At 38.1% G+C, this 25,593-nt stretch overlaps 1 pseudogene; it reads left to right on the forward strand.

The window, feature by feature from the left end:
* Nucleotides 1–327: 327 nt before the first annotated feature.
* Nucleotides 328–2,362, forward strand: LOC107610820 (uncharacterized; annotated as a pseudogene).
* The last annotated feature ends 23,231 nt before the right edge of the window (nucleotides 2,363–25,593 follow it).

A 25,593-nucleotide genomic window follows, 5' to 3' on the forward strand; every position in this document is an offset into this window, starting at 1 on the left:
CTAATCCTCTCAAGACAACCAACCCTCCCAAGACAACCAACCCCCTAAGGCAACAAAGCCCACCAAATTCAACCAGCCCAGTAAGCCCACCAAGCCCACCAGAACCATCCACCACACTAAGCCCACCAGAACCAGCCAGCCCACCAAGCCCAGCCAGACACTAAATCCACCAAGCCCAACAAGAAAAAACTATCCAAGAAATCAAGTATTTTCAAGAGATCCTATACAAGGTCTGCTACTAGAGGATTCAAGAACAAAGTGTTTAACAATGAAGTTCCCTTTGAGGTGTCTTCTGACACCTCTGACAGTGAAGAAGATAGCTTGTTTATGCCAGGCCTTGATGAAGAAAGTTTCTCTAATTCTATAGGGAATAATACTAAGACTGGGAGTAGGATTAGGAGAAACAAGGTACAGACAAATATGCAATCCAGAAATGTTAATCCACTGTATAAAGGAAAGGAGAAGATATTGCTTGAAGACGATGGTTTGGTTCAGGAGGTGAGCGATGATGAAGTTGATCTTGCATTTGTTGGTAGTGTTGCTGAAGGTACGGAGGATGGACTAGACCCAGGTGTTGACTCATATGGCACCAATTCTTAGCACTCGGAGGAGATGAAGACTCCTCCAAATTCAAAAGATGAGCTGGAAGAAGGATATGATTCTGAAGAGGCATGTCCACTGTTTAGAAAGGGTGCAAGATTTGAAGAGCTGCATTTTGAGGTTGGCATGAAGTTTGGAACCAAGTGGAAATTTAGAGAAGCTGTAAGGGAATATACAATTCAAGAGGGTAGAAGCATAAATCTAGTTAAAAATGATAACATAAGGTACAAGGCAGTTTGTAAGGTCAAGGAGTGTCCATCGGTGGCTTATTCATCAAGAGACCATGAGAACACGTGTTGGCAAATTAAAATCTTTAACGATGACCACACTTGTCCAAGAGAGGACAAGAATAAGGCTGCCAACGGAAACTGGGTCTGCAGCAAGCTTGTAAAGAAGGTGAGAAAGTATCCAAATTTTAGACACTACGAGGCTACAACTTATTTTAAGACACGATTTGACTTGATACTAATCAAGAACTCAATCTCAAGGGCTTTAATGGATGCTAGAAGTGTGGTGTATGGTGATGAGAAAGAGCAATATAGGATGGTTCGGGATTATAGTATGACCTTGTTAAAAACCAATCCCGATTCCACTGTGCAAATATATACCACACCACAACCAGATGGTGAAGTTACCTTTGATAAGATGTATGTGTGCTTAAGTGGCTATAAAATTGGTTTCAAGGCTGGCTACCGTCCGTTGATAAGGTTGGATGGTGTATTCCTGAAGACAAGGTTTGGTGGACAGATTTTGTCAACTATCAGATTAGATGCAAATCACCATATCTGTGTAATAGCTTGGGCTATTGTCAGAGTGGAGAATACAGAGACATGAAAATGGTTTCTTGAGTTATTACATCAGGACTTGGGCTACTACAAAGATAATGGCTGGTGCTTCATATCAGATATGCAAAAGGTATGGAGAAATGGTACTTTTTGTGCTAATTTGATTCTATGAGATATTGATGCTTATAGGTTCCATTTGATATGTCATTGTGCTGTTATAAAGATATTGTTGTTAGATGTGACAATAGGAATTGGTAGTGTGATTAGTCAGGGACTCGTATAAATTTGTTACATATTTAATTTCATGAACTTTTATGTGTATGTTGGACAAAGGTTATGGACTTTTATGGGGAGACTGAGTAAAGGTTAGGGACTTTTATGGGGATCAACTAAAGAGTCAGGGATGTATATGTGCATATTAGATGAATGGTTATTTATGTAAATTGATCCATAAAAATGGCAGGGACTGATATCGGTGGTGAAAGAGGTGATGCCTGACGTGCATCATCGTTTTTGCGTCTGGTATTTATGAAAAAATTTTAACAAGAATTGGAAGGACTTACAACTATGGGGTCTTTTGTGGGAATATGTAAGGGCAATAAATTTATCAAGAGTTCAGGGATGGAATGGACAAGATAAAAAGACTAAATGAGGATGCATAGGCATATTTAGATAAGTGGCCAATGGATGCTTGGACCATAAGTTTATTCAGCCATAAACCGAAGTTGGATAGCATATGTAACAATGCATGTGAGGTGTTCAATGCTAAGATCAAGGATGCAAAAGCCAAGCCCATCATAACATTGCTAGAGGAGGTAAGAATGTTTGTTATACAGACCATAGCGAAGAACAAGGTAAAATTGAACAATCACACTGAAAAGTTCACACCGGTTATAAAGAGTAGAATGGAGAAAGTTAGAAAAGAGTCTAAAAATTGGAAGCCTATTTGGATCGGGGATAACGGACAAAAAATTTGAGGTGCATGGACACCTAACTAACCATGTCGTGGACATAGGAAAAAGATTATGTATCTGCCAATTTTGGATGCTTACAGGTAAGTTGCTTGTGTATAACAATTATCTTATGCATAATAATTATCTTAGGCATAACAATTATCTTTGTGTCCCAAGTAATTATCTTTGCTGTATGACTAGGATGCATGGTTGATATGATTGGTTGGCATCTGCAGGTATTCCGTGTGTGCTTTCCTATCTCGTGTGGACAAACAACTAGAGAATTTCTGTCACAGATGGCTAACAATGGAATCATATAGGAAATATATAATCATCATATTCATCCAATTCCTGGTCAACCACTATGAGAGCAAGCAGAGGACTGCAACAGGCCATATACCTCTAAAATCAAGAAGAAACTTGGAAAACTCAAAATGAAAAGAAGGATGGATACAGATGAGAAAGGTGGTTTAGGAACTAAAAAGCCTAAAGTTGATACAAAACTGTTGAGTAACACTGGAGATGGTGTACATCTAAAAAGGCAGTTGGGGACCTTTACCTGCAGCTTCTGTGATGAAAAGGGACATACAAAGAGAGGTTGCAAAAAGAAGAGAGTGGCTGATGCTGCCGCTGCTGCCGAAGCGGCTGAAAAGAAGGAAAAAGATGGAGGACATCCTGTGCCAGAGCAGCAAGTTGAGCAGCCCCAAGATGATGGTGACCAAGGTGATGGAAAAAGCAATCCAGTTGCACAACCCGTGAAGATCGAGATATCTCAGCCAACTGCTTTTGAGGCAGAAGATTCTCAACAGGTAACTTAATATTTATATAATTATGCTTTTGTGATTTAAGTGGACTGTTCAATTATGTGTAATGCCAACCTTTTTTCATATAGGATCCTAGTATGAAAAGGCTTTCATAGTTGTCACCAAGAAGAAAATCCTCTCTACTGACAACCTCTCCAACAGTGAATCCCTTGTAGGGTGCATCTTCAGCAACAACAATAAAATTTGCCAACTTGATGAGTTTGTCCCAACTCCAGGATTTAAACCTCCAAAAAAGAAGAATTGAAGACTTTAGATAAATCTGTACAGGGCCTTCTGTTTTGTGTTATTAGGCTTTTTCAATTGACAATGACTAGATGGTGAATTGTGATCCTTTATGTTTTGTTGTGATGTCTTGCTTTTGAGGAAACTACAGTTAGCAGTTTTATGTTCCTTGGCTGCCTTTTATCTCTGTCATTGGCTGTTTTTTGCTAAACAATTAAATTTATCTTAATACACTATGCTTTGTGATTTTCAATCACTTTTGTTGCCTTCATCATTTACTTTTTTTGGTTCATTTCATGAACAAACATAAAAACAATAATTTCATAGTTAACAACATTTTCATTCCATCAATAAGCACTTTTTTTACATCTATTGCTCATCCTATGAGTACAGAAAATCCACCACCAACTCATTCATCATTTACAATAGAGGATAACTATCAACACTATCAATACAGACACAACTAACACCAATAACTGGGTAATCACTTTTTGCATCCGGACATCTTCCTCCAACCTCCAAAGCCTCCAATCAAAGTTCACCTTCACTTGATAATCATCACCAGAAGATTCTGATTTATCAACATGTTCATCATTCTCAGAATCTGCCTAGACAAAAGCCCACACCATCTCTTTTCACTTGTCTGTAACCAAGAAACGATATAACATGCTCAAACTTCAAACAAGAACAAGAGAAGAATAATGAGGTAAGGACAATCATAACAACACAAGTAATTTTTCTAACCCGCATTATAATTGGGAGAATCATAAAATGGTTTGTTTGGATTTGAATCTGTCCCAGACCATCTGAGAATTGGCCAATAGCCACAACTGCACCATTTTGGCAGCCCCAATCTTATGCTCTTGCTTGGCGTTCTTGTTCGGTTCCAACTAGAAGGAGAATGAACAGAGCTTCCACCTGCAGTGCTACCACCACCCATCATCAACATGAATAAGAGCAACAAACAGAAGAATGAGAAGAGAACGATGAACAAGAAGAAGAGATAAACTTTATGAAAATTTGGGGATTTAGGGTTAAATATAGTGGGAGGGACCAATGTCGATATAAATTGGAAATGAGCCAGCTAAGCTAACCGTTGGAGCCATCCAGCATGGCAAAACGACACCACGTAAGTGATGCGTGATCATCTTTCCTATCTTTTCCTAGTGAATTTGCATTCGAATTTGTTAAGTTTAATCAAGATTTAAGTCCTTTTAAGCCACTATGGATGCTACTTTGAGTCGTGTGCAATTTTATTTATTACAGGTAGTATTCAGGAAAATTTGACAGAGTTCGTGTAGAAGAAAAGGAAGAAAGTGGATGATGCTGTCAACTCTGACCTCCTTTCACTCCAACAAGCATAACTTGAGCTATGAAAGTCCAATTGATGCGGTTTTAGTGGCATTGAAAATATAACTTCCAGAGCTTTCCAAAAATATATAATAGTCTATACTTTTCTTCTGGAATCACTGCCTTGGTGGCACCAAACTTGGGATTTTCCAAGTTTGGCGCCACACTCACTCTAATCCCCATGAACTCACTGCCTGGATGGCGCCAAACTTGGGATACTCCAAGTTTGGCATCAAGATAAAGAAAAAGTGAGTATTTCAAATCCTAGTCCACTTGACCATAAATGATCCTACCTTGACCCTAACCCCATTACAACCTAAATGAAAGACCTCATGATGAATGTATGCATGCGTTGAATAAGTGTTGATTGTTAGAAGAAAATCAAATTTTGGAAAACATGATTAGAAAGGAATTGAGTGAATTGACCCTTAAACACTCAAGTGAATAGAGCGGATACACATCCGGTGAGGGTTCAAAAGTTCAGTCACATGTGTTCACCCATATTATCTATATTCTTGCAAGTTTGAACTCTTTTTGACAATTCAATACAATTGTGGTTTGGACTTAGTCCTTATTACCTAGCTCTTGTGCTTACACGTGCTCTCTTGAGAATTGATTTGTTTAAACTGAGCATTTCCAATTGCTTTAGATAATTGCATTTAGATAGGACTCATATAGTTTAGTTGCATTCAATAAATGTCATAACCCTTAGTTCCTTCTTATTTTAGCATGAGGACATGCTAAGGCTTAAGTGTGGGGAGGTTGACAAACCCCAATTTGACGGTTTGTTTTGCATTGAATTTAGAGTATTTTGATAACCTCTTGTCACATTTAGCCTAGGAATTAGCATGATTTTGTTATCTCTCCCATATTTGTGCTTAAGTGTAAGAACATGCTTTCTAAGCCTTATTTTGATGAATTCTAGTTCTTCTTTGATTCCATAAGATGCCTTGATGTGTTTGCTAGTAATTCCAGGATTGAAATAGGCTAGGCATGGATCAAAGGAAGCAAGGAAGGAAGCATACAAGTGGAGAGAAGCATAAAAAGTCAAAGAAGCAAAGTCAGCCATGCACGCGCACGCGCACAAGGCGCTCGCGCGCACATCGCAGAACTAGCCAGGGACGCGCACGCGTACCGTGCGCACACGCGTCGATGAGTGCACATGACCTCACTAATGCAACACGTGCCTGGCGATTTGAGAGGGTTTCTGAACCCATTTTTGGCGCCAAATTGCTAAGGGAAAGGAATAAAAGGATGAAGGATTAAGGGGAAGGCATCATCATCATCATCATCATGATGATAATCATCACTTTTTGACATATAACCACTTTTAGTTTAAAGTTTTAGAGAGAGAAGCTCTCTCTTCTCTCTAGAATTAGGATTAGGAATTAGGGTTAGATTAGGATCTCATAGTTCTAGGTTTAATTCAAGTCTCCTTCTACTTCTACCTTCAATTGATGATTGCTACTCTTTGGTTCTTCTCTCTATCCCTATTCTCTTGTTGTAATTTCTCTTATTTTGTTTCTAGGTTTTGTAATTGAGATACTCTTGTTCTCTTTATTTCCTTTTAATAATGCAATTTGAGGTAATTCATGATAATTGTGATTTCCTTGGTTGTTGTTGTTGATCCTTTGTATTCAATTGTAGTTAGAATTCATTCTTGTTGTGATTGACTATACTTTTCTTTTGTGCCTTCCAAGTGTTTGATGAAATACTTGGTTGGATTTTAGTATAGATTTTGTTCCTCTTGGCTATGGTAGAGTAATTAGTGACACTTGAGTCATCTAATTCCTTTGTTGATTGATAATTGGAGAGATTGCTAATTGGTTTGGAATGCACTAAATCTAGTCTTTCCTTGGGAGTTGGCTAGGACTTGCGGCTCAAGTCAATTCCTCCACTTGACTTGCCTTTAATTAGTAAGGGTTAACTAAGTGGTAGCAATGAACAATTCTCATCACCATTGAGAAGGATAACTAGGATAGGACTTCTAGTTCTCATATCTTGCCAAGAGCTTTTATAGTAGTTAGTTTATTTCCATTGCCATTTACTTTTCATGCCTCTCATCCAAAACCCCAAAATAACTCATAACCAATAACAAGACACTTTATTGTAATTCCTAGGGAGAACGACCCGAGGTCCAATACTTCGGTTTATAAATTTTAGGGGTTTGTACTAGTGACAAACAACTTTTTGTATGAAAGGATTAGTGATTGGTTTAGAAGCTATACTTGCAACGAGAATTCATTTGTGAAATTCTAAACCGTCAAAAATCCATTCGTCAAAATGGCGCCGTTGCCAGGGATTTGCAATGGTGTTATGTTATTGGTTATTGTACATATGTGAATAGTGTAAATAGTTTGTCTTTTGCTTGTTTACTAAGATTTTGTTAGTTTTATTTTGTTTTTCCATAATGAATTCTCACTTTGGCTATGAGTTTGGCTCTAATTGTGTTGTAGGGAATGTGAACTTCAATGCTAACATGTACCAAGGATGGAACACTCCAAGATGGGAGGAGCCTCAAGGAATTGATCACCCCTATTGGCATCAACCTCCGGACACTTATAGGTATAATTCTCATCCTAATGCATGTCAATTCAATGGCTATGGTGACTCCTTTTATGACAATCAACCACCACCATATGCCTATGAATCTTATCCTCAACATGATGCTCAACCATACTCGCAAGCCCCTTTCTACCAAGTACCTCTATGTGACCCTTACCCATCATATAATCAATCACCCATACCACATCCTTGTGATCATTATGAGCAAGAACCTTTAGAACCACCACAACCTTATCAAGATTACTACCATGAACCACCTCAACCCTCACCATCTCCATACCCTTACCAAGAAGAACCACCTTCCTACCATGAACCCTCTCTCCAAAATAATAAACCTTCCTATTCACCCCAAGCCCCAATAGACGATCCCCTCACTTTGTTACTCCAAGGACAAGAAGCCATGAAGCGGGATACACTTGAGTTTGTGACCAATTTGACCAAGGTGGTGCACACTTTAGCCCACCAATGCTTGAATACTCAAGGTACTTCCGTGACCACATGTGAAAAGTCAAAAGAAGAGCAAAGCATGAAGGAGAAATTAGAAAATTCGGTGGAGAAGGAGGAGTCAAATTTTGTATTGGAGCAACTAGAGGAACCTATAATCATTGAAGAAAAGGAAGAAGTGGTTGAAGATTTAGGAGATGTTGAAAGTCCAAGGGAATGTAGCATCATGGAGCACTCTTCCACGAAGCTTGATATTGATGCTGAGGAGGGTGCGCAACCTCCAAGGCATATCATCGTTGGAGACTTGGAAGAGGCTTATCAAGAGATGGATTCAATCATGGATGAATTTCTCTCTACAATGGAATCCTCTCCCATTGGACATGGAGTTGAAAGTATAAAAGAGTGTGCACAACCTCCCATACCCTTGGTGAGCAATGAGAAAGAGAGCTACCAAGAGGAAAACGTTGTTATGGTGTATATCGAAATTGAAGAATATGAAGAGGTTGACCAAGAAATGGATTTATTCATCAATGAATTTCTATCCAAAATTGAACCACCTCTCATTAGGCAAGAAATCAAAGTTCTTGAAGACAACGCCAAGCTATGTGAAAAAAGGGGAAAGGTTGAAATCAAGGAAGCTCGCAAAGAGGTGGAAATACACAAAGAAGAGCACAAGGAAGTAGACCTTGCATTGTCTAAGTGTGGGGAGGTCTCCCTTCCCGAGTCACCATCCAACACAACATTCAAGTGGGTAAAATTCTTATCCATAAGCTTCACTTTCTCACTTGAATATGGTTTGATTGAAACGGATGGACAACTTAGAGCTCTTTGTGGAATTAAAGGCAAGAATAAGTTGTGTAGTGGTTGCCAGTTAGGAATTAGGCTCATTAAGGTCAAAGTTTCAAGGCATAGGAACAATGATTGGAAGAATATCACATTGCATGGGTCTCAACAGAAGGTTTGGTATGTTAAAGAGAATTCTATATGTCAACAACCGCCCGGAAAGAAAAAGTATGAAGATCAAATCGAAGATGGGTGTGAAGATAAGATATAGGATCCCGGTTCGCTATATGAAGACCAACTATGGGGACTCATATCTTGGGTAGAACTGTGCCCGAGCTTGATGACTATGGTTGGAAATTCTGTCAACCAATTGAGAAGCAAGGATCCTTGGAGATTCAAGGATGAGTACAAACATAAGCCACCATGACAATAAGCATCTCAAAATGTCCAACTTAAGGACTTAAACTAAAAGTGCTAGGTGGGAGACACCCCACCATGGTAAACTCTTTCCACTCTTCTAAATTTACTTAATAAGTGATTTGAGTTACCCTTGTAGGTAGATGTTCCATACAAATTTGTCTGTACAACTTAATTGTTAGCTTAGTCACATGCATGTTGTGTTTAGTAGTAGATGAATAATATCAAAAATTGCATTTTTGTGAATTGTATGATGGTTGAGTGAATAAGAGTTGTGAACACTAAGGGGAGCACCCAGCAAGCCTTTTCTGAAAAAAAAAAAAAAAAAAAGAGAGGGCGTGGACGCGCGCGCACAACGTACGTGTATGCGTCTTGGTGCGGATGCACCACGAGCCACACTCCCGAGAGTTGGGCCTCACTTGGGCAAACATTGTGCCTTGAGCCCAACCTGACCCACGCGGACGCGCACGGCGTGCGGGCGCGCCGACTGTTAGATCCTGGAAGTTCGCGCGGACGCGCACCTGCCGCGTCCGCGCTGATTTGCTGCTGCAAATGATTGGGCCAAACCCCAGAGAGTTAAGCCATTTCTGGGCTAGCTTTAGGCCCCAGGCCCAACCCGATCTGCGCGAGCGCATGCATTGCGCCAGCGCGCCATTTCACAATTCCTCAATGTACGCGGACGCGCATTTACCGCGCGCGCGTCTTTGCATGTGGCCACCAATCTAGGCCACGAACCCGAGAGTCGGGCGTGCCTCAAGCCCATTCTAAGCCTCAGGCCCAATCTCATGGGCGCGTGCGCGCACCGTACGCGCACGCGCCCCTGCCTAATATGCCACCCCACGTTAGCGCGCACTGCACGCTCACGCATGAATCTCCCTTTTCCCCAATGCGCGCGGACGCGTACATGCCGCGTGCGCGCAGGTCTGGTGCGCGACTCCCAGGCCAGTCTCCAGAGAGTTAGGCCTGAGTTGGACCAACTCTAAGCCCCTAGCCCAACTCCATGCACGCGTGCGCGCACGGTACGCGCACGCGTCCTTTCCTATTTTGCTCACCCCCGCTTAAGCGCGTTGTACGCGCACGCGTAGGGCCCACGTTCTCTCAATGGACGCAAACGCGCACGTCGCGCGCACGCGCGGACTCGAATTTTCACTTACCCCAGAGACGCGAGCCCCAGCGCATTCGCGCACCCCAACCCCCTTTCCCTCTAACGTTCCATTTTCCCCTCCCACCATTCTTCACCTTCCTCCTCTCCTGACCGACCAACCTTCGGCGAGCGCTCCGCCACCATCGCCGCCGCCGCCATCACTGCCTTCCCCTCTTCTCCCTCCCCTTCTCTCTTACTCCTCTGTCCTCCTCTTCCTCTCCCCCCTCTCACCGTCCCTCCTCCCCTCAGTTTCTCAAACTTCCACCGCGCCACCATCTCCGCCGCCGCGCCATCATCACAGCCGGCAACTCGCCCTCAACCTCTCTCTCCCTCTCACCCACCCATTTCATCTCGGCCGCCGCAGCAACTCTCGCCGCCGCTCATCTGCCATAACCGCCACCGTTGACGGCGGCGCGAATTCTGATTCTGTGGCCCTACTCCCGAATTCCCTTTCCATTCCTAGTTCCCTTCTGCCCCCAGGTTCTTACGCAACTTACACCTTTCTGTTTTTCTTTTAATCATCTGTTTCTGTTCGTTAGTCTATTGCATGTTAGTTAGTTAGGCTTAGAAACTTTGCATGTTAGGTTAGATAGAAATAATTGCGGTTAGGTAGCTAGGGCTGGATAGAGGATTCTAGGCCTGATAAGTGCTCCGTATGTGCTTACTTGCTGTCTGTTTCTCTGAATATTGTTTGCTGATTTTGGACTGTTTTTATGCTTTTCTTGTCGACTGAATGTCATACAACCACTGCTTTGCCTAATTGATGTTGTTTTCCATGCTAATTGTGCTAACTTGCTCTCCGGGAACGTCCAATTTTAAGCCGGAATGCTGCCCGATTTTCAAGGAAATTAATTTCACTTTGGTCTTTATTTCAATTTTGGGCAAATTTCCACTTCCTTTTGACTTCCCGGACTTGCATCGATCATCGTGAACATAAAGCACAACTTTTCTTTTCATTACGCATAAATATCATCATATCACTAACCTACTTTTCTAACTTACTAACTTCTTTACCCTTTTCACTTCCACTCACCTTTAACCACCTTTAACAAATTCCTTCAACTATATGATGATATTATTGCCTTTTGAATATGAGTTGTTGACTTTAATGAAGCTTGCATTTTTTTGGTTTACTTGTTCACTTTTGCATATTCAGGGCAACATCATGATTGCTCTTTGATATTTGTATCCTGAACATGCCTTCTTTGTTACATGCTAAATGTTTTATATATTCTATCATATTTTTCAGGATGTCGGATAGAGAAAAAGCTATAGCATCTGCTTCCAAAAAAAGGAAGCGCTCCAAGACCCCTACACCCCCACCATCTGCTAACTATGCGAGGAACCCGCTGAATGAGGAGGAGAAAGAAAATCAGTTACTTCCGTCCACTGATCCAACCAAATTTCTGAATCTCTACTGCGAGCTACGCCTCTCCCGTTATGCAAAGAAGAATCTGAATATTGAGAAGAAGCTGAATCTTCCCAATGATGTGAGGCGTGCCATAAACGCCCGTATTTCTGAGTTGGGCTTGGATTTCGTCGATAGGGACTTGGGACGGATTAACATCTCGTGGGTCAAGGAATTTTACTGCAATTTCTTTCGACCGGGCTTGGATTCGGTATTCTTGAGGGGTAGAGAGATTATGATCACTGAGGATGCCTTGAGGGATGCACTGCTCTGCGGAGTTGGCACTCCTGAGACTTGTGCCTACCAGCAGGCAGAGGTAGCTCTCCTCTCCATGACTTTCGACTATGAGGCACTTAGGCGCGTGATTGCTACAACAGATGCTACTTGGGTAATGGATTCGAGCAACACAAAGCCCAAGGGCATGCTATTTGCACATCTGACTAGGGAGGCTAGGACTTGGCAACAAATATTTGCCCACTATGTCTTCCCTACCACTCACTTTTCGGAGATTCCGATGGATATGCTGGTCTTGATTGGGTGTGTCATGGAGGGGAAGGAAGTATATTTTCCCCGACTGATTCGGCATAGCATGTGGAGAGCTCATATTCGCGGCTTGTTACCGTTTCCCACACTGGTTACTAGCTTAGCTGAGCTAGCTGATGTCCCGTGGGAGGACGATGACGTGACACCACCACCTCCGGATGACGACGACAAGGGAGTTACTATTCCCTGGGGTGTGTGGGTGCACGAGAGGCCCCCGACCAGCCGCCGTTCTCGAGCTAGAGCGGCAGTCGAGGCAGCTACACCATCTCCTTCGACAGCAGCCCCACCTCCTTCAGCACCCGAGCCCACTTACCTACTGGTTCAGCGTCTGTTTCGGTTCTTGGAGCGCGAGAAGCTTCATGTCAGACGCCGACTGGATCGGATGGATCAGGCACTCATCTCCCTTGGCGCTGAGTTACCTCCGCTTCCAGACTCTCCGACCTCCGATGAGCAGGATCATCAGGAGGACGACGCGGAGGCACCGGTTCAGCAGGATGCCCCTGACACTACAGAGCCACCACAGACTCAGGAGGAGCCGGTCCCACAGCCACAGTCAGAGCCAGAACCTATCGTTGTACCTCCCACGGATCCTCCGGTTTAGCATCGAGGACGATGCTTGGTTTTAAGTGTGGGGAGGGCACCGGTAGCATTATTTGGGAACCGGTGAACTTTTCGGCCTAGTTATCTCATTTTGCACATCTTTGTATATATTTTGATGCATTTCTAGTTTGCTTTGGATATTTTTATTGCTTATTTTGGATTTTAGATATTTTGATGCTTTAGGATATTTTTAGATGTTTTGGGTGATAGATCCCGTACTTTTAGTTGGATTCTTCTTTATACATTTTGTTTATCTTTGTTTTTAGTTTGTAGTTGTGATTAGAAATCATACTTTGGATTGCAAATATTTAGTCACCCTTTTTGCATAACATATTGGTTTTAAGTGAAAAAGGAAAGGGTGAACTAAGAAAATTTTTGAACTTTTCAATCACAACAATGCTTAGTCAAACATTGAGATTTTTCAAGAAGTTTAAATATAGGACATTGACCCAATTGATTGAAAGAGAATTTTTGAAACTTGCTTGAATTTCATACCTTGTGAAGCATGTATTGAATTGAGAACACAAGCTTGTGAGACTTGAGCCTATTGATGTGGTTACATTTTATAACCACTTATTTTTCATTCTTGTGTGAAATTGTTCTCTTTCCACGATTGTGATCCTTGATTTGCTTGATTCTATATATTCGTTTATTTCTTGTGTTTGTGCATTTATATGATTGAGGCCATTCTTTCATTAGCCACTTACCCAAATAGCCAACCTTTTACTCCCCATTGTTAGCCAATTTTGAGCCTATGCTCAACCCACTTATTCTTATCTTAGCACATTACAAGCCTAAGGCGGAAAACCAATGAAAAGTCCTTGTTTGGATCTTTGATTGACCTAGGCTAGTGAGAGTGTTTTATTATTCAAAGCTGGTGAGGCTTGGGAACATTGGATGGGATAAAAAGGGGCAGTACACTTTTATGTTTAAGAATTGGGCACATATTCATGTATTGATTAAATGTAGAGAACTTATGCATTGATGTTCTCGTATTTAGTTTGAAAGAAGAAAAAGAAAAAAATATATATAAAGAAAAAAAATGATGAGGAAAAGAAAAGAAAAAAAATGTATATAGAAAAAGAAAAAAAAAAAGAGAAAAGCAATAAAGGGGACAAAATGCCCAAAGTGAAGCTCAATAAGAATCAATGCATAAGTGTTGTGAAATGAAAAGAAAATGCATGAGTATGTAAGAAAAAGTGAAGAATGGGTAGTTAGAATAGCTTGCATTTGTATAAGTCATTAAATAGGTTAGGTGGGAAAGTCTATGCTAATCAAAGATTCAAATCCTAGTCCACTTGACCATAAATGATCCTACCTTGACCCTAACCCCATTACAACCTAAATGAAAGACCTCATGATGAATGTATGCATGCGTTGAATAAGTGTTGATTGTTAGAAGAAAATCAAATTTTGGAAAACATGATTAGAAAGGAATTGAGTGAATTGACCCTTAAACACTCGAGTGAATAGAGCGGATACACATCCGGTGAGGGTTCAAAAGTTCAGTCACATGTGTTCACCCATATTATCTATATTCTTGCAAGTTTGAACTCTTTTTGACAATTCAATACAATTGTGGTTTGGACTTAGTCCTTATTACCTAGCTCTTGTGCTTACACGTGCTCTCTTGAGAATTGATTTGTTTAAACTGAGCATTTCCAATTGCTTTAGATAATTGCATTTAGATAGGACTCATATAGTTTAGTTGCATTCAATAAATGTCATAACCCTTAGTTCCTTCTTATTTTAGCATGAGGACATGCTAAGGCTTAAGTGTGGGGAGGTTGACAAACCCCAATTTGACGGTTTGTTTTGCATTGAATTTAGAGTATTTTGATAACCTCTTGTCACATTTAGCCTAGGAATTAGCATGATTTTGTTATCTCTCCCATATTTGTGCTTAAGTGTAAGAACATGCTTTCTAAGCCTTATTTTGATGAATTCTAGTTCTTCTTTGATTCCATAAGATGCCTTGATGTGTTTGCTAGTAATTCCAGGATTGAAATAGGCTAGGCATGGATCAAAGGAAGCAAGGAAGGAAGCATACAAGTGGAGAGAAGCATAAAAAGTCAAAGAAGCAAAGTCAGCCATGCACGCGCACGCGCACAAGGCGCTCGCGCGCACATCGCAGAACTAGCCAGGGACGCGCACGCGTACCGTGCGCGCACGCGTCGATGAGTGCACATGACCTCACTAATGCAACACGTGCCTGGCGATTTAAGAGGGTTTCTGAACCCATTTTTGGCGCCAAATTGCTAAGGGAAAGGAATAAAAGGATGAAGGATTAAGGGGAAGGCATCATCATCATCATCATCATGATGATAATCATCACTTTTTGACATATAACCACTTTTAGTTTAGAGTTTTAGAGAGAGAAGCTCTCTCTTCTCTCTAGAATTAGGATTAGGAATTAGGGTTAGATTAGGATCTTATAGTTATAGGTTTAATTCAAGTCTCCTTCTACTTCTACCTTCAATTGATGATTGCTACTCTTTGGTTCTTCTCTCTATCCCTATTCTCTTGTTGTAATTTCTCTTATTTTATTTCTAGGTTTTGTAATTGAGATACTCTTGTTCTCTTTATTTCCTTTTAATAATGCAATTTGAGGTAATTCATGATAATTGTGATTTCCTTGGTTGTTGTTGTTGATCCTTTGTATTCAATTGTAGTTAGAATTCATTCTTGTTGTGATTGATTATACTTTTCTTTTGTGCCTTCCAAGTGTTTGATGAAATGCTTGGTTGGATTTTAGTATAGATTTTGTTCCTCTTGGCTATGGTAGAGTAATTAGTGACACTTGAGTAATCTAATTCCTTTGTTGATTGATAATTGGAGAGATTGCTAATTGGTTTGGAATGCACTAAATCTAGTCTTTCCTTGGGAGTTGGCTAGGACTTGTGGCTCAAGTCAATTCATCCACTTGACTTGCCTTTAATTAGTAAGGGTTAACTAAGTGGTAGCAATGAACAATTCTCATCACCATTGAGAAGGATAACTAGGATAGGACTTCTAGTTCTCATATCTTGCCAAGAGCTTTTATAGTAGTTAGTTTATTTCCATTGCCATTTACTTTTCATGCCTCTCATCCAAAACCCCAAAATAACTCATAACCAATAACAAGACACTTTATTGTAATTCCTAGGGAGAACGACCCGAGGTCCAATACTTCGGTTTATAAATTTTAGGGGTTTGTACTAGTGACAAACAACTTTTTGTATGAAAGGATTAGTGATTGGTTTAGAAGCTATACTTGCAACGAGAATTCATTTGTGAAATTCTAAACCGTCAAAAATCCATTCGTCAGTGGGATCGACCCTTAATCACCTGAGGAATTACTTGGTACGACTTGGTGCACTTACCGGTTAGTTTGTGAACTTTAAATTTCAGACCAAGTTTTTGACGTCGTTGCAGGGGATTGTTTGTGATTGACAACTACCAGTTGTTTGATTACCTAGATCAAATAATTTTTCTTTTTCAATTAATTTTCTTTTATTAATAAATTCTATTTTCATTTCCATTTCCTTTTTTTTCTTCAGTTTCGTTCCCCTCCCCTGTTTTCCTTTTTTTTTCTTTTTACTTTATTATTTAGTTTCAATTTTAATTTTTCTAAAAAAAACTTTCATTTTTTTATTTATTTTTATTTTAATCATTCAAGTTTATTCTCTTTATTTTATTTTTCTTTTAGTTTTGTTTTTCCTTATATTTTATTTTACTCTCGTTTTTTTATTTTTATTTTTTATTATTTTATTTCTTTCACACAGCCTACCTCACTGGAAATTCTCTATACTTTGGCGTAGAAATTTTCAATTTTTTTTTGTTTTCTGTTTGTTTATGAGCAGGAACAGGAACAAGGAACCCCTTCTATACTTTGATCCTGAACCTGAGAGGACCTTAAGATGGTGTCTACAACAAGCTAGACTCTACAAAGCTAGTGAAAATCTCAGTGAGACTTTTGAAAAGGAAGCTGCAGAGTCTACTATGGATCCCAATCATGTTGTTAATGCTAATGGGGTCAATCAGAATGGGAATAAACAACCTAGAAGGATGCTTGGCTCATACACTGCTCCCGCTCCTGATTTCTATGGGAACAGTATTGTGGTGCCTCCTATAGGTGCAAACGACTTTGAGTTGAAGCCTCAGTTAATCACTCTGGTGCTGCAAAACTATCAGTATCATGGACTCCCGCAGGAAGATCCAAATTAATTCATCTCTAACTTCCTGTAGATCTGTGACACTGTGAAGTCAAATGGAGTGAGTCATGAGATTTAAAAGCTCATGCTCTTTCCATCTGCTGTGAGGGATACAGCAAAGCAGTGGCTTGATTCTCAGCCCGAGGAGAGCCTGGACACTTGGGACAAGATGGTCAATGGATTTCTGACCAAATTCTTCCCACCACAGAAGCTGGCTAAACTAAGGGTGGATGTTCAAATCTTTAGGCAGAGAGATGGTGAGTACCTCTATGAAGCCTGGGAGAGGTACAAGCTGATGTTCAGGAGATGTCCTCCTGACATATTTTTTGAATGGACTAAGCTGGAGAACTTTTATGATGGCCTCTTTGAAATGGCCAAAATGTGTTTGGACAACTCTGCAGGTGGTTCATTGCACATGAAGAAGATGCCTGAAGAGGCTGCTGAGCTTATTGAGATGGTTGCTAACAACCAATATCTTTACTCTTCTGAGAGGAATCCTGTGAACTCTGGGGCTCCTCAGAAGAAAGAAGTCTTGAAAGTTGGATACCTTGGATGCTATTCTTGCTTAGAACAAAGTCATGTCTCAACAGATCAGTAAGCTTACTCAATACTTGAGTGGGATGCAGGTTTCAGCTGTCAGTGCTCAGAATGCACCTCATGAGGCTCTATATGACATGAATGGTGGCTTCATTCAAGGTGAGAATTATGAATATGCTCAATTTTCTCCTGAATAGGTAAACTTTATGGGGAATGCTCCTAGAAACTCCAACAATGATCCATATGCCAAGACCTTTAATCAGGGGTGGAGAAATCACCCAAACCTTGGATGGAGAGATTAACCTCAGAGACAGTAGAATTTAATAATTCTCTGGGCGATTTTAATCAGAATAACTTCAATAACTGCCAGTTCTAATCCTCTCAGCCTCAGCAAGTAACTTCTCAGTCTCAGAAGATTCCTGACTTGAAATCGCTAGTTGCAAGTTTTGTAAAGGAAACCAGAGCATCACTCAAGAACTTGGAGGTTTAGATGAATCAAATAGCCACAAAAGTTGCTGAAATTGATCAAAGGACCACTAATAGCCTTCCTGGTAACATAATTCTAAATCTAAGAGAGGAGTGCAAGGCTATCACCTTGATAAGTGGACAAGTGGCAAGTATGGAAGCACAAGTTACTGAGGAGCCAGTTGAAAAAGAAGTTCCGGAGGAGAAAAAGGAGGAGGTTGAACACGCCCCACCTAGGCGTGCAGGCAATCCTTTTCCAGTCACTCTTGACACACATCCGACATTACTAAATCTCCTGAATACAAGCCTAAGATGCCATATCCTCAAGGACTTCAAAAGGAGACCAAGGAAAAGCAGTTTTCAAGGTTCTTGGAAGTTTTCAGAAAGTTACAAATTAATATTCATTTTGCTTAGGTTTTGGAGCAAATGCCTCTCTATGTCAAGTTCATGAAGGAGTTGTTATCAAAGAAGAAGCCTTTAAAGGGAGATAAGACAGTGGTCTTGATCAAGGAATGTAGTGCCATAATTCAGAATAACTTGCCAAGGAAGATGCCAGATCCAGGGAGCTTTTAAATTTCATGTACCATTGAGAGCACTACCTTTGAGAAAGTCTTATGTGATCTGGGTGCAAGCATAAATCTAATACCCTTGTCTGTGATGAAGAAGTTGCAAATCCAAGAGGCACAACCCACAAGGATAGCATTACAAATAGCAGACAAATCTCTAAAGCCTGCATATGGATAATTAGAGAATATCTTAGTCAAAGTGGGTAAGTTCTTCCTCCCAACAAATTTTATAATTCTTGACATGGGGGAGGATGAAAATGCCTCCATAATTTTAGGAAGACCATTCCTAGCCACTGGGAGAGCTCTAATTGATGTAGAAGTGGATGAATTAGTGCTTAGAGTGCATGATGAGCAACTGATCTTTTATGTCTTCAAAGATATGCCTTCACCAAGTGAAGAGAAGAGGTGCATGCAGACTAAGTTTATTGATCCAAACATTCCAGAACCCCTGACGATGCACCACAAGATCTACAGCTCAAAGCTCCTTTGGTGGCAATCAACAAAATTCTTCCTGACATAAAACCTAAGTTTGGTGTCGGGAATGCATCATCCACCAAGGAGGAAGTTCACAAAATGAAGAAAGTACCCAGAGGATGGAGAAACAAAAAGATTCTCACTGAAGACTTCTCCCCAGGAATGAAGGTGGTATTCACTGCAAGCCCAATCCTGCCTCATACAGTGAATAGGATCCTGTCTCTTGAGCATGTAGAGTTGATCCATGAGAGCACATGAAAGAGATTCACAGTGAGGGGTGATGAGCTAAGCCTCTATGATCACCCTCCTCCCTAGTAGAGCTGACTGTCAAGCTAGTGACGGTAAAGAAGCACTTGTTAGGAGGCAACCCAACTACTAGTATCCTTAGTTTTGCAGTTATTTTGGTTTTAGTTTTATGGTTATTTTGATTTTAGTGTTATAGTTATTTTAGTTTTGGTTTTAATTACTTTATCTCAAATTTCTAGAGTTTTTCTCGTTTTACATGTGCTTCAATTATGCAGAATGTTAAAAGTAGGAATAGGAGCAATCAGAAGGAATTTTCGACACCCTGGAGGCGTTTGATATGAATTGGGTGGCGCCAAACTTGGCCAAGTTTGGCACCACATATGAAGTAAATTGGAGCCATTGTGCCCTGGAGAGGTGGCGCCAAACCTGGGCCTTCCAAGTTTGGCGCGAGGAACAATGTAATTGGAAGAAAAGCTCTGGAGGGGTGGCGCCAAACATGGGAATCCCAAGTTTGGTGCCAAGTGATGCGTGCATATTGAAGAATCTTGCAAGGGGTGGCGCCAAACTTAGATTTCTTGAAGTTTGGCGCCACCTTCCAAAAAATAATAATAATAATAATAATAATAATAATAATAATAATAATAATAATAATAATAATAATAATAATAATAATAATAATAAGGGTGGCACCAAACTTGGTCCAACCCAAGTTTGGCGCCAAGAGGTTGCATTCATTCGAGATCAGCGGAGCCAAACTTCACTTTTTCTAAGTTTGGCTCCACCAAATTTCCCAAAAAAATAATTAAAAATAAAAAAAAATTTAATTTTAACCTCTCTTGTCTTTTTATAATTTTTTTCTTCTTCTGCAATAATTTTTGTTTTTACTCATCCGTGCACTTTTTATGTCCCTCCTTGTTTTCAGTTTTTCTTTGCTTGGGGACAAGCAAACTTCTAAGTTTGCTGTTGTGGAGCGTGCTCTCTATTTATCTTATCGTTAATGGCACCAAAGGGAGGCAAATTATCTTCACAGAGGAGGATAGCTTGAGGAATGAGATGGCCACCAGGATAACTGAGGTGGTTGAGTTTCTTTCATTCTATTCCCCCTTCCGTTCTTATTTTGTTATCTCCTATTTTCTGTTGCTTTGTTTATTATGTTTGCCTGCATGATCTTTAGTATTTTCAGTTCTTAGGTTTTAGTTTCATTCTGTTGTTTGTTTTTAGTTGAAAATTTTGTCTCATGTACCACTCACTGAGCTTGAATTTAAAAAATAAAAAGAAAAAGAAGTGATGTATTGCATGAGAAATTGAGTTATGTTTAAGAGTAGTCTTATTTATTTAAATGTGGTGGTATTATCTGTGATTCTAAATGCATGATATGAACAGTACATATTTGAATTGAATCAAAGGATGTTGATGCATGAGGAATAGGAATTTAGAAAGCTATTATAAATTCTCTGAATTAAACAAAACCTTAATCCTTGAAGCAAAAGAAATAGCAAAAATAAAAAATAAAAAAAGCAAGATCTAAGGCTCTGAGTATCAATGGCTAGGAAGGTCAAGTATGATTAAAAGCTCAAAGAGTTGTTTTACTAGCCATATGCTTGTGGTGTGAATGTGTCAAGCAACCCTTGAGACAGAGTACTAAGAGTCGAGATCAAGTGCAACTAACAGAGTATGCCAAAGGCTTTGAGCACCACTGTTTGGGAGTAAGTAAAAGAAAAATCATAACTCAAAGAGAGTTTTCCAGTTAAGTGCTTGTAGTATTTTTGTGTCAAGTAAAGCTTGAGACAAAGCATTTAAAGTCACGGCCAGGCTCAAGGTGCAAAGCACCAAAGAAAAGAGGATGAAAAGTTGCTGTGTTCAAGGATTAACGCGAAGTAAAAAAGGCAGCAAATTCATAATACTATACGGATTCGTAACATTCCTCAGATTCAAAGGATAGTGAGATGTCTAAACTATTCAGAGTTTTAGTGTTATAAACCCCACTTTGAGATAGACAGGAGCGTAATTGAGTACTCACCTCTCATGCAAATTCACATCCTAAGTTTGTATTAGTTTTGGTTGCTTGAGGACAAGCAACAATTCAGGTTTGGTATTGTGATGTGTGAGCATCTTTCCTATCTTTTCCTAGTGAATTTGCATTCAAATTTGTTAAGTTTAATCAAGATTTAAGTACTTTTAAGCCACTATGGATGCTACTTTGAGTCGTGTACAATTTTATTTATTACAGGTAGCATTCGGGAAAATTTAACAGAGTTTGTGTAGAAGAAAAAGAAGAAAGTGAATGATGTTGTCAACCCTTACCTCCTTGCACTCTAACAAGCATAACTTGAACTATAGAAAACCAATTGACGCGGTTTTAGTGGCATTGGAAAGCTAACTTTCAGATTTTTTTAGCAATATATAATAGTCTATACTTTTCTTCTGGAATCACTACTTTGGTGGCGCCAAACTTAGGATTTTCCAAGCTTGGCGCCACACTCACTCTAATCCCATGAACTCACTGCCTGGATGGCGCCAAACTTGGGATTCTCCAAGTTTGGCGCCAAGATGAAGAAAAAGTGAGTATTGCATGCGGTTGAAGTGGCGCCAAACTTGGCCCAGCCCAAGTTTGGCACCAACCTTAGTGAATTTGGTAGTCCCCACGTCCAATGCACGAGCCAGCACAAAGATTTTATTAATTTTTTATTAAACTTTATTTTATTTTAGAATAGGAAAAGATATTATTTAGTTTTAGAAAATATATTTTACATTTATTAGGATTAGATATAAAAGAGAAAAGATTCAGCCATTCGGGATTTCTTCTCCTTGACGCACCTCATTCTACAGTTTACAGCTTTTTTTCTAAATCTTAGTTTTCTCTCTAAGGCATGAGCAACTAAACCTCCACTGTTAAGGCTAGGAGCTCTGTTTATTGTATGGATTAATATTATTAGTCTTCTATTTTAATTAATGTTCTGAGTTAAATTTCAAAAATTTGTTTTCATTCTTCTTCTTAATGATTTGGGTAGATCGGAAGAATAACCCTTATTCTATTTTAGTTCTTGTGAACCTTGGAAAAGCAATTTACTTGAACAACAACTTGAAAATAATTTCTCCTAAATCACTAATTATCTGGACTTAACGGGATACGTGGCATATAATCCTCTTATATTTGGGTAATTAGAGTTTCTGTGGCACATAAACTAGAGTTGGACTTAAACCTCTAATTAAAATTAAGTGACCAAGGAATTGGCGGTTAACTAGGTTAGAGGAGACTAAATTGCTAAGGAATTAGGGTTTAGTCACATATAGTTTGCCATGAATTGAATCTTGCATGATTAAAATGGTTGATAGGAAAAGTTAATCCAGAAGTTAAACAACTTCGAAATCTTAACTGTTTTCTCTTATATATTTCACAACCCATTTACTGCTTGCTTTCTAATTCTCTAAATTTACTGTTTAATGCAATTAAACTTTCAAAACACTATTTTCTGCTTGTCTGACTAAGCATTTCACTCAATCATTGTTGCTTGATCCATCAATACTCGTGGGATCGACCCACACTCACCTGAGGTATTACTTGGTACGACTCAGTGCACTTGCCGGTTAATTTGTAGACTTTAAATTCTGCACCAGTAAGCGCTCCGGTGATAACTCATCACTAAAAATATGTTCAAGCAAGGACCACTATGAATACTCAGAACTCTTTCTAAAAGACTACAATAAAAAAATCAAAATCTTAAAAATTACATTGGGTATTCACGTGAATCTCAAGAACTACTAATCGAGATTTACTCTACCCTTACCATAATAGAATCTTCAATCTTACACGCAATGCCTTTAGCAATAAATTATTTAGTTCTGGTTTATGGCCGTTTGTCCTGTTTAATTGAAAAACACCAAAACCCCCGGGGCCAAAAATAAAATGTCGGGATACTTTAGCACTAATCCTCATATATACTATAGAAGAAAATAGAATCTTTTTTTATATTAATTTATTACCACAAATATTTAAGAAAAGAGAAAAAAATATTATAATAATAATAATAATAATAATAACAATAATAATAATATTATTATTATGTTTATTATTATTATTATTGTTATTATTATTATTATAAAACCGCTGCTAATTAAATTCTAACAGTATAGCAGCGCCAGCATATTTCATTGCATTAATCGCGGCCAAATTTCTATTTACAGCTATTTGCGTAAACTGCCGTTAAATTCCTGCCGCTATTTGTTGGATTTTTTGCCGTGAATTTTGATATGTTGAATATTATCCAATTATATTTATTTTATTAGATATATATTATATTTAAATATTTAATATATGATGAAGTAATTTTTTAAATATAGTAATGTATAAATAAAAATATGATTAATATATTTATTAACTTGAGATACAAGATACCAAGAACGTGAGTATAAATTTATAATTAACTTGAGATCATACTAAAAAATGGAAGAGCATATAGATATACAGTGAAGAAAAGGTTGTTAATGGGTATATTGTATGAGAACATCTCTTTCAGCAAGAGCAATCAAAAATCATGTGATGACATTTAAATGAACATGTTCTATGCTATGCTTTTTACGGGAAATAACGTTATAACAAGCCATGACACGAGTCAAGCTAAGTAACAACATCATGTGTTATTTATATGTTAATGTAAGTTATTGTTAGCGTGTGCAATACCTCTTAGGTAGACTAGGATAATGTATAAAAATACGACCTATACCCGGTAACTACTCATATGATATTACCATTGAATACGAAATCATGGACTACATATTTTCTTTTACATGATTACAACGAGTGTTTAATTACTTATTATAGAGGGAGGTGTTGAGAATTTAGAATGCAAAAATGATGATGATAATGCACACATGGATGGTGATTACGAATCATAAATACACAATAATGCACCCACTTTCCTTGTTGCTACTCGTAAAGTGTATGGGAAAGCTCATTATTAAATCATTTGACTTTTCTCTTAGATCCAATTTCATTTCAAAAACCCATAAATTAACGGTTCCGTACAAATATTTTTTTTAACTAAATTTAATTAAATTGATATAAGTCTAATTAAACAAATGCGAATATTTTCATCTTTACATTTTTTTAGTATAAAATTTTTATTAAAGAATACAAAAAGTTATTAATATAACACAAAAATTTTATACATAGTATAAAATTTTACACAAAATATAAATTTATTGATATAACATAAACTTTTTATATATAGTACAGAAATTTTTATACATAGTACATAACACATAAAATTTTTGTTAGGAGCATAATTTGTTAGTTGTGAATCAATGTTCTAGACGTATGGTCTTTTAAAACTTTTTGTTTGCATAAAAAAATTTTGTGCTGTGTGCGAAAAGAATTTATGTATTATACACTAAAATTTATGTATTGTATGTACTTTGTTAGTTGGATATCAACATTAGATATGTAGTTATCCTTTAAAAATTTTTCGTGTTGGGCACTAAAATTTTTTAATTATGCATATTTTGTTGGTTAAGTATTAATATTCTGGATATGTAGTCTTTTAAATTATGTGCTATGCATAAGTTTTTTTTACTGTGTATCAAAATTTTTGTACCGTCAATCAAAATTTTTGTGTCCTAATTTTGTGAACATATATAGAAGAAAAATATAAAAAAGAAAACGATAACAATGATGATAATAATAAAAGATGAGAAAAAAAAGAAAGAAAAAAATAAAACAAACAGAAAAAGACGCGACTACGATAATGTTATTGAAAAAAGAAGATGACGATGATGTTGACAATAAAAGAGAAGAAAGAAGAGGAGAAAGAGGAAGAAGAAGTAGTAATAGCGACAGCAACCATGCGTATATACATACCTTCGAAAAAGAGGCATATTATGACTATGTTTAAAAAAATTTGGGCGCCTAACTTTATTGATAAATTGATACTTTTTTTCGTTTATGAATAATGGTCTTCAATTAAAACTTCATTTATATATAAATAGTTGTAATAAATAATTATTAGAACGACACAATTTTTAAAAAAATATTGTTTTGCAAAAATATTTACTTATTAAATTATGAAATAATTATTTCAATTTAATAAAAATCATTGATATAAATATAATATAGAAATAATTAATTAATATTACATTAAATTTTTCAAATAAGAAATATTTTTTAATTTGAAAAAAAATATTAATATTAACTAAAAAATAGTTATTCACAAATGAAATCAATAAAATAATTTTTAAACATTAATTATATGGGTAATATACATTAACATTTTTTATTTATTCATCAACATTTCATATATTTACTTTTCTTAATTAGTGCATATTACATTGAATATACATGTATATATAAATTAGAGTTTTGCTAACGAGCATACCCTAAGAAAAAATTTATACTATTCAATGATAATGAATAATAAAAGAAAAGAAGTTTAAAATCATGGCAGAAAATATATTTTTATATTCTCACAGCGAAAACTC

The sequence above is a fragment of the Arachis ipaensis genome, chromosome B8, assembly GCF_059453495.1.
Source record: "Arachis ipaensis isolate K30076 ecotype BB chromosome B8, ASM5945349v1, whole genome shotgun sequence".
Classification (NCBI taxonomy): domain Eukaryota; kingdom Viridiplantae; phylum Streptophyta; class Magnoliopsida; order Fabales; family Fabaceae; genus Arachis; species Arachis ipaensis.